The sequence below is a fragment of the Sus scrofa genome, chromosome 10 (assembly GCF_054392235.1).
Source record: "Sus scrofa isolate SSC_HxYL_T2T_F1_AM1 chromosome 10, Sscrofa_HxYL_maternal_Yorkshire_Landrace_v2.0, whole genome shotgun sequence".
Lineage (NCBI taxonomy): Eukaryota > Metazoa > Chordata > Mammalia > Artiodactyla > Suidae > Sus > Sus scrofa.
This window is the reverse complement of record NC_139392.1, coordinates 65,067,241-65,078,016: the sequence shown is the minus strand read 5'-3', so window position 1 is coordinate 65,078,016 and position 10,776 is coordinate 65,067,241. Positions and strand designations below refer to the sequence as shown.

General features: G+C 39.9%; 1 long non-coding RNA gene across 1 annotated transcript in view; it reads left to right on the top strand.

Annotated features, from left to right (window-relative positions):
- The first annotated feature begins 40 nt into the window (after positions 1-40).
- Positions 41-10,776, top strand: part of LOC110255612 (uncharacterized) — a 215,027-nt gene continuing 204,291 nt past the window's right edge. Inside the window, exon 1 of the long non-coding RNA XR_002336156.2 lies at positions 41-131. This is a non-coding gene — a long non-coding RNA (uncharacterized LOC110255612). The remainder of the gene's footprint in view (positions 132-10,776) is intronic.

Genomic DNA, 10,776 nt, shown 5'->3' with positions numbered 1-10,776 from the left:
CTCTCTATAGGCCCCGCCCCCGTGAGGAAGGAACGAGGCAGCAAGGGTGGCTGACGCGTCAAGCGCCATCTTTTCCCCGGGCGGAACAAGTCGCTGTTGCTGCATAATCATTTCCTCGTGGGACACCGTAGGTACGTCTTGGCGTTATCGAATTGCGATTACGTAAACGCACAAGGCCTGCAAGGCGGGGGCGGGGCCGATTTGTTCTTCCTCTTTGCCTAAAGACGCGCTGCGTAGACCTGGCCTAAGGATTTTAACCTGCGGGCTGCAGTGCCACGAGACCGAGACCGCAAAGCAGAGCTGATATTTGTGATTGTTTTTGTTTGTACTTGGCCGGTGGTGGGCGCTCAACAAATATTTGATGAATGGGTGAATTTCTTTTTGCGTATGACACAATTTCAGTACACTAACTTCATCCCAAGTCTTTTTAGGTAATTTCCTTTCCCACAATACATGCTCACCACAATTTTGTCTTTAAATGTAAGCATTTTTTCAGGCGTGATTTTCACATTTTTAAATGTCCTGTTTGCTGGTTGCACAATGTGGATGAGTTGGGCTTTTCTATTCTTTGAGGGTTTTTTTTGGTTGTTGCTTAGTTGGGCTTTTTTAGCCTTTGGAAATTGACTTTATTGTCCTGTGATGTGCTGTAAGATTTTTTAAAAATTCAAGTTAAATCATCGTTTTGGTCTGCAAGTATATATATTCAGCTTATTTGCTGCAGATAAATGACAGTTAATACTTTTCATCTTTAAAAATCTTACAGCACTTATTTATCATTCAGAGGAAGAAATACGCAAAATGACTCCCTTAAACCTATAGGTGCTGCAGAAATAGACCCCTTGCTTATGCTCTATGCTTATATCAACACTAAAAATCTACCATTTACCTAGTCCTACTGTATCTTTGGTATTGTGCTTCTCTGCCTACACACAGAATTATGCTTAATCCTCCTAACATATCTACCATATAGATAATGTTATCCCTGTTTTACAGAGGATGTGGCTGGGATTCAGAGAGCTTATTTACCCAAGGTCACCTAGCTAGCTGATTCAGGCCAGTTTTGTGCAATTCCAGAGCCCACCGAGGCCTGAGGACATCAGGCTGGTATTGAATTGATGATAGCCTTTCTCAGATAACTGCTATGGGGGGAAGTATTCACCCTTCCAGTTTAGAGTAAGATTAGGACTCAGATTAAGTGTCTGAGAGAGGAACACGGTAGCTATGACAGTTTTTCCTGCTTCAAAATTCTGCCCAGATGCAAAATAGTTTCCCTTGTCTCCATCAAGTTTCTGGTTTTATGCCACATATCAACCCTAGAACAACTATGCTTCCGAAGAGAGAAATAATCAAACACCAAGTCCTGGATTCTGCATGACATGGCAGATAAGATACATAATGAAAGTAGCTCTGTATGTATGATGATTTGTAGCTAGAGACTATGAATCCCCCCCTCCCCCGCCAGCCACCTCACATCTAATTGAACAATTATTTAGGCATTGTGTAGCAGTAGCTTGCATGGTTTTCAATGGATCAGAGCCAAAAAATAATCTGGTCAGAAGGAAAAAGTAATTATGACTTAGTACTCTGGTTCATAGTATTTGCATGCTCCAAAGTATAAAATAGGGAGACAAATATCCTAGCAGACATCACTTCTTCAGGACACCAAAGAGAAAATGATGTTAAGTATGCCGTGATGTGATCCATGTGAGCAGCACCAAAGGATGGCTTGGGAGTGCTTTTAACCTTTAACCCTTCAAATCTGTTTACCAGCCCAAATAAACCACCCAAATAACTGCACTGTTAAAGTGAAAATGTCGGTATTGAAATAGATCTTCAAGCAAGAGCCCTTGTCCCCCATTTCCAACCACAATATTCCTAAGACCCTATTTAGAACCATTCACTCTATCCACGTGTAATTAATGAACAATTATACAAAAAGGCTTGTAACTAGGGGAGCCATGAGGCACAAGGTTAAGAACTTGGGCTCTGGCATCAGAGTTGGTGTAAGTATTGTCTCTGCCTTTGGTTAGAGTTACAAGAGTTTGGGCCATACATACCTCTCTGTACCTTAGTTTCTTCAGCTGCAAAATGGCAAGGAGAAGAATTTCTCAAAGGATTGTTGTGAGGCTCACCCAAGATCAAGCAAGCTGATCATTAAGAATAGCATGTTCAAGAAATGGGGACACTAATGTCAATATTAATAACTATGCAGGGATAGCTGAAGCAGCAACAAATGACTTACAAGCCTTTTAAACTACGTACCTATTTATGATACCAGTAAATAGAATATCAGAACCCAGGGACCCTCTTGCTACATCACAAATGCCAGTTATGGTCAAGAAGCCTTTTCCTCACTCTATTTATTAATGTATTTCAGAAATGTATTATATGCTGCTTTAGTGCTGGAGCTGAAGGCTTGTTGATTACCTTCCATTTGCCAAGATTACATCAAATTAGATTTAACTGTGACTGGCATGTGAACCATCTGATATTGGACATGGATGAGGAATGTTGCTGAATAAACCACAGTGAGCTTAATTTCTTTTAAGTTAATGAGACTTTATGTGGATGCCTTAGTCATGGCAGACCTAACAAGATGCAATCTATGGTACATTATGTTTTGGTGGGAATGTGAATGAGCCAGTACCCAACTGAGGTACTTCCGGTTGAAATCTTGGTTCCTGGATATATCAAGTTAGTTCTGTGAGCTAGTGTGGCATAAGTGGAATGGAAAGCTCTATTGGGTCCATGTTTGGAGCTAACAATCTATAGTTCTAATGATGTTCAATGGGAAGAATTGTATTCGCAACTCAGTATTAACCTCTGTTCCTTCCATGTTTGTGACATGTAAGCAACAGTTGTGAGTGATCTGAGATGCCACATAAGAGTCCCCAGGGGGAAGAGATCCTTAGCTCATTGTAACCTCGTATAATGCACAAAAGAAAGAGAGCAAGAAGCAGGAGGAAAAGCCTACAATTTTCTTAAATCTTAGACAAGATCATTAGCTAATTTGGTATAGAAGACAGTACAAAGTTTTATCTTGATAAGTGGTTCATAATTTGCTGGAATTTAGAGGCCATCAACAGTACACAGTGATGGTTTTGTTTTTTGGTTTTTTTTTTTTTTTTTTTTTTTTGTCTTTTTAGGGGCACACCTGCAACATGGAGAGTCCCAGTCTAGTGGTTGAATCAGAGCTATAGCTGCTGGCCTGCACCACAGCTGTAGCAATGTCAGATCCTGGCTGCGTCTTCGACCTACACCATAGCTCATGGCAACACCGGATCCTTAACCTACTGAGCAAGGCCAGAGATTGAACCTGCATCCTCATGGATGCTGGTCATACTCATTTCTGCTGAGCCATGATGGGAACTCCATAGTGACAGCTTTGTTGCTGGCAAACTGATGCCTGAATCACTGTGGACCAGGATCCATGGACCAGATGGGCAGCAGCACAGTCAGCAGCAACTCCTTCTCTAGCCATAAACTTCCCAGACCCATCTCAGAATATGTCCCTGGGCAATCTGCCCTTGGTTACCCCTCTGCTTGCAACTTAGCAGTTTTGGGGGGTTTTGTTTTGTTTTGTTTTTTGCATGTCTACTTGTACTTTTTTGCACTTACTAGGATGTTGCTTTGTGAGTAGGTTCATTTCCTGTTTGGTTCCTTTCTCTCACCTTTGTCTCAGGCTCTTATAGACCCAGGACAGTGTGCTTGCCATTGCATCTTCTGACTCCTTTGCTGGTAGCACCTGTCAGATGATTGGCAAATGCCAGGTGGCTGATAGAAGCGTCACTCCAACTGTTATTTTTCCTTAGGTCAGGCTTCTGTGGTATAAGTGCTTCTTTGAAAATAGCTTTTGTCATTATTTGAGAGTCAGGGTCACTCTGATTTAGTGTGGGTGAGGAACTGTGAAGGAGCCCATCTCTTTTTTGTCATCAGTGTCATCTTTCCTATTTCCTTTCTCCATACTGTTTCTTCAACCCAAGAGAGAAATGTAAAGCCACAACTAATGTCTCTGGGCCAATCTCAGGTCACTTAATTTTTTTTTAAAGAATATTCTTTTTTTTTAATAAGTTACAAGTGTACAACATTCACAATTATAAAAAAATTTATTATAGTTGATTTACAATGTTCTGTTAATTTCTGCTATACAACAAAGTGACCCAGTTGTACGTATATGTATGTATTCTTTTTCTCATTATCTTCTATCATGTTCTATTACAAGTGATTGGATAGGGAGTTCCTGTTGTGGCTCAGTGGAAACAAACCTGACTAGTATCCATAAGGATGTGGGCTCAACCCCTGGCTCAATTAGTGCGTTAAGGATCTGGTCTTGCCATGAGCTATGGTGTGGGTCACAGACGGGGCTCAGATCTGGCATCGCTATGGCTGTGGTGTAGGCCGGCAGCTGCAGCTCCAGTTCACCCCCTAGCATGAGAACTTCCGCGTGCCGAGGGTGTAGCCCTAAAAAGCAAAACAAACAAAGCAGGTGATTGGATATCGTTCCCTGTACTATACGTTGGAACTTCATTGCTTATCCATTCTAAACATAATAGTTTGCGTATATTAACCCCAAACTCCCAGTCCATCCCACTCCCTCCTGACAATTTTTAAATGTTATACTCCATTTATAGTTATTATAAAATATTGGCTAGATTCCCCAAGTTGTACAATATATCCTTATAGCTTATTTTCTGCCTGATAGTTTGCACCTCATAATCCCCTACCTTTGTCTTTTCCCTCCCTTTTTCCCCTTTCCCACTGGTAACAACTGTGTTGTTCTCTAAATCTGTCAGGTCATTTAATTCCTTTTTTTTAAATTTAATTTTTTTATGATTTTTATTTTTTTCCATTATAATTGATTTACAGTGTTCTGTCAATTTCTACTGTACAGCATAATGACCCAGTTATGTGTCCATATATATATGTATATATTTTTTTCTCACATTATCTTCCATCATGTTCCAGCACAAGTGACTAGATATAGTTCCCTGTGCTATACAGCAGGAATGGTCATTTAGTTTTAAAATGTTTCACCTGTTGTGACATGTACTCTTTTTGTCCTTAAAAATCATCTGGCCACCTTGACTCTTCTTGTGTATGAATTTGAGGACTGACTGGCCTCTAAACTTCAACAACTAACCTTTGTGGAATTTTTATTGGTGTTACAATGAATGAATAGATCAGTTTCTTATCTTTCTATTTATGAGTATGGACCATCTTTCTACTTACAACTTCTGTTATAGTCATTAATTAGGTTTTATAGTTTTCTCAGAAAAGACACTTCGCATTTGTTGTGAGGTTTTCCCAAATTATGTTTTGTGTTGCTATTGAAAATTGCTTCTTCTAAAGATGATATTTTGTTTATTCCTTCATATTAGTATTTTTTATTATTTATTTTTAATTTATTGGAATATAGTTGACTTACAAAGTTGTGTTAATTTCAGGCATACAGCAAAATAAATCAGGTATACATATACATATATCCATTCCTTTTCAGATGCTTTTCCCATATAGGTTATTACATAGAACTGAGTAAATTTCCCTGTGCTATACAGTAGGTTCTTGTTACCCATCTATTTTATATATAGTAGTGTGTATATATCAATTCCAACCTCCTAATTTATCCCTTCCCCCACACCACGTTTCCCCTTTGGTAAGCATAAGTTTGGTTTTGAAAGCTTTGAGTATGTTTCTGCTTTGTAAGTCCTATTTTATCATTTTTATTCTATTCCACATATTAATGATCTCATATGATATTTGTCTTTCTCTGTCTGGTTTTACTTAGTATGATAATTTCTAGGTCCATCTGTGTTGCTACAAATAGCATCACTTCTTTCTTTTTTATGGGTGAGTAATATTTCATTGCCTATATGTATCACATCTTGTTTATCCATTCCTCTGTTGATGGACAATTAGGTTGCTTCCATGTCTCAGCTATTCTAACTAGTACTGCAGTGAACATTGGGGTGCATGTATCTTTTTGAATTGTGGTTTTTCTCTGAATGGATGCCCAGGACTGGGATTGCTGGATCACATGTTAGCTCTATTTTTAGTTTTTTGAGGAACGTCTATACTATGGTCCATAGTAGTTGCACAAATGTACATTCCCACCAACAGTGTAGGAGGGTTCCCTTTTCTCCATACCCTCTCCAGCTTTTATTGTTTGTAGATTTTGTGATGATGGCCATTCTGACTGGTGTGAAGTGATATCTCATTGTAGTTTTGATTTGCATTACTCTAATTATTAATGATGTTGAGCATAAAGATGACATTTTATTTATATATTTATTTATTTATTTATTTTGCTATTTCTTGGGCCTCTCTGGCGGCATATGGAGGTTCCCAGGCTAGGGGTCTAATTGGAGCTGTAGCCACCGCCCTATGCCAGAGCCATAGCAACGTGGGATCCGAGCTGCGTCTGCAACCTACACCACAACTCACGGCAACTCCAGATCCTCAACCCACTGAGCAAGGCCAGGGATTGAACCTGCAACCTCATGGTTCCTAGTCAGATTCATTAACCACTATACCACAACGGGAACTCCTGTACTAAGCATTCTTATTGGTTGTAAATAATTAAGAACAAAAAAACAAACAAATGAAAAATAAGCCCCAAACAAAAATGTACTAATCGCTTCTTGTGTTCTTCAGCTTTCAATAGCTGCCCATTTTTTATAGTGTCCAGGGTCCTTAGTATGGCTTTAAAGACTCTCCCCAATTTTCTTCCAGCTGACTTTTCAAGTCTTCCTTCTTCCTATCCTTTCCACTTGTTCCTGCAGATCCACGAGTGTTGCCTGTTCTGTACCCACTCCGTTCTCTCAACCCAGAATGCCCTTGTCCTTCCAGTTCTGTGTGAGGAAATCTTATTACTGAAGCCACATGGTGCCTCCTTCTGGGAGGAATCATTGTGTGGTTCTATTGTGCCCCCCTCACATCCACTACTAATGTAAAAACCAACCTCTTTGTATTTATAATTTACATTTTTAGGGCAAAGAATGATCATATAATATTGACGTTAGAAGCTATTAGACGAGTTACCGTCATGGTGCAGCAGTTAATGAATCCGACTAGGAACCATGAGGTTGCGGGTTCGATCCCTGGCCTTGAAGTGGGTTAAGGATCCAGCATTGCCATGAGCTGTGGTGTAGATCACAGACGCGGCTCGCATCTGGTGTTGCTGTGGGTCTGGCATAGGCCGGAGGCTACAGCTCCAATTAGACCCTAGCCTGGGAACCTCCATATGCCCCAAGTGCGGCCCTAGAAAAGACAAAAATAGAGGGGAAAAAAAAAAAAAAAAAAAAAAAAAGAGCTATTAGAGTTGGTTGCAGCAACACCATTAAAGGTTTTATTTATTTATTTTTATTATTTTTTTTTTGGTCTTTTTTTTTTTTGCTCTTTCTTGGGCCGCTCCCACGGCATATGGAGGTTCCCAGGCTAGGGGTCGAATCGGAGCTGTGGCCGCTGGCCTACGCCAGAGCCACAGCAACTCGGGATCCAAGCCGCGTCTCCAGCCTACACCACAGCTCACGGCAACGCCGGATCGTTAACCCACTGAGCAAGGGCAGGGACCAAACCCACAACCTCATGGTTCCTAGTCGGAATCGTTAACCACTGCGCCATGACGGGAACTCCCCATTGAAGGTTTTAAAGGCATCAGCTTTTAGGGTTAAATCAGCCTAGGCTTGAATACTGGCCCAACCACTTTGTAACTTTGGGTGATGTAACATCTTTTTTTTTAATAATGATTTTTATTCTTTCCATTATAGCTGGTTTACAGTCTTCTGTCAACTTTCTACTGTGCAGCAAGGTGACCCAGTTACACATACATGTATACATTCTTTTTTCTCACATTATCATGCTCCATCATAATATGGTTCCTAGTGCTATATGGCAGGATGTCATTGCTTATCCATTCCAAAGGCAATAGTTTGCATCTATTAACCCCAGATTCCCAGTCGCTCCCACATACCTCCTCCTTGGCAACCACAAGTCTGTTGTCCATGACCATGATTTTTTTTTTTCCTGTGGAAAAGTTCATTTTTGTGGTATATTAGATTCCAGATATAAGTGATATCATATGGTATTTGTGTTTCTCTTTCTGACTTGATTCACTTAGTATGAGAGTCTCTAGTTCCATCAATGTTGCTGCAAATGGCATTATTTTGTTCTTTTTTATGGCTAAGTAGTATTCCATTGTGTATATATAGCACATCTTCTTAATCCAATCATCTGTGGTTGGACATTTAGGTTATTTACATATCTTGACTATTGTGGATAGTGCTGCATGTGTCTTTTTCAAGGAAAGTTTTGTCTGGGTATATGCCCAAGAGTGGGATTGCTGGGTCATATGGTAGTTCCAGGTATAGTTTTCTAAGGTACCTCCATACTGTTTTCCAGAGTAGTTGTACCAACTTACATTCCTACCAACAGTGCAGGAGGGTTCCCTTTTCTCCACAACCTCTCCAGCATTTGTTATTTGTGGACTTGTTAATGATGGCCATTCTGACTGGTGTGAGGTGGTACCTCCTGGTAGTTTTGATTTGCATTTCTCTAATAATCAGTGGTGTTGAGCATTTTTTGATGTCCTTATTGGCCATCTGTATATCTTATTTGGAGAAATGTCTATGCATTTTGCCCATTTTTCAATTGGGTTGTTGGTTTTTTTGCTGTTGAGTTGTATAAATTGTTTGTATATTTTAGAGATTAAGCCCTTGTCAGTTGCATCATTCGAAACTATTTTCTCCCATTCTGTTAGTTGTCTTTTTTTTTTTTTATGGTTTCCTTCACTGTGCAAAAGCTTGTCAGTTTGATTAGGTTCCATTGGTTTATTTTTGCTTTTATTTCTATTGCTATGGGAGACTGGCTTGGGAAAACATTTGTAAGGTTGGTGTAAGAGAATGTTTTGCCTGTGTTCTCTTCTAGGAGTTTGATGGTGTCTTGTCTTACATTTAAGTCTTGAAGCCATTTTGAATTTATTTTTGTGCATGGTGTGAGGGTGTGTTCTAGTTTCGTTGATTTACATGCTCTTGTTTTTTTGCTTTTTTAAAATTTTTTATTTTATTTTTTTAAGGCTATACCCATATGGAGGTTCCTAGGCTAGGGGTTGAACTGGAGCTGCAGCTGCTGGCGTCTGCCAGATTCTTAACCCACTGAGCAAGGCCAGGGATGAACCCACATCCTCATGGATACCAGTCAGGTTGGTTACTGCTGAGCCACAACAGGAACTCCTACTTTTGCTTTTTTTTTAGAAAAAGGTTATAGACTAAGAATTTGAGCAGACGATTGCAGTATCATCGCACAGCACAGAAAAGCATTCAACAACATGAACTTGCTCTGTCACAGCAAATGTCAAACTGGCCAAAGTTAATCAGGCAAGGAGGACTTTGTACAGGCTACTCTAATGGGGAAGAGAGACAGAAAACTCCTCTGAAACAAAAGTTGAGAAAGTTTTTTTAAGAGCTGAGGTCTTTGAGACCTGAGGGGAACTCTTCGGTTACCTGTATTTGTTAATTGTCCTTATCAGAAGGAAAAGCAAACTTTGCTTTAGCTTCATGACTTGGAGCTTCATGACTTCAGTTTTATCACCTGAAGCAAGGTTCCTGCCCTCCCACAGAGACTGGGAAATGGGATGTTATCTTCCTTGATGAATATATTTCAAAGGTATGATCTCAGGTACTTAAAAGACATTCCTGGGTTATAAAACTTTCAAGGGGTTTTAAAAAATTCACATCTCGAAAGGGTAGATAAAGAATTTACCATAGCAGTTTTTCTAAAGTAAAGACTCTAAGAAAAGGGAGATCAGGGCTGGAGTCAGAGAGAAGCCTGTTTGAAGTTTAGTCAAGCTGAGGGAGACAGAATCCAGTTATGTTCCTACCAAATAGACTATTTCTGAGTACAGGTGTGTGTGTGTGTGTGTGTGTGTGTGTGAGAAAGAAAGAGAGAGAGAGAGAGAGAGAGAGAGGAAGGGGGCGAGAGAGAAAGAGAAAGGGAGAGTTATCTTGAGATAATAGGCACTATTTCCAAATAAATATAAATGAGAATGTGAATAAACACCAGCAAACCAAGACAGACAGCCATTGAAATGATTAGGGTTCTTGAGATCCAGAAGGACTCAGTAAAATTTTCCTTTATATTTACTAGATCTGATGAAATAAGTTACTAAATAAAATATTAATGGCTTTGTCAACAGGTACAGGTTTTTCCAACAATATGTATTTTTTTTAAATTGCCATTTCATTTTTCAGTCTATCTCCAAAAGAAAATGGTCTGCCATCCAGTCTTATGTAAGCACTGAGGAGACCACAAAAGCATAAAGACATCCAATGTCATTCTTTTTTTTTTTTCTTCCCCCCTCTGTGGAAATGTGTGAAGTATCTCAATGTAATATTTAGTTTGGCAAGGATGCAAACATTTTCGTTATTAGAGTACACGCATTTTAAGTGATGGTGACTTTTTTGGGTATGGAGAAGAGTAGATTGTTTGAGTCGTGAAAGTAGAACTTGACAGAGCAACACAACACGACAGTCCTTTTTTTTTTTTTTTTTTTTTTTTGCTTTTTAGGGCCGCACCCGTGGCATATGGAAGTTCCCAGGCTGGGGGGTCGAATTGGACCTGAAACTGCCAGCCTATACCACAGCCATAGCAATGCCAGAACTGAGCCTTGTCTGCTACCTACACAACAGCTCACAGCTACACCGAATCCTTAACCCAGTGAGTGAGGTCAGGGATCAAGCCCGCATCCTCATGGATCCTAGTCGGGTTACCGTTCATGAGTTC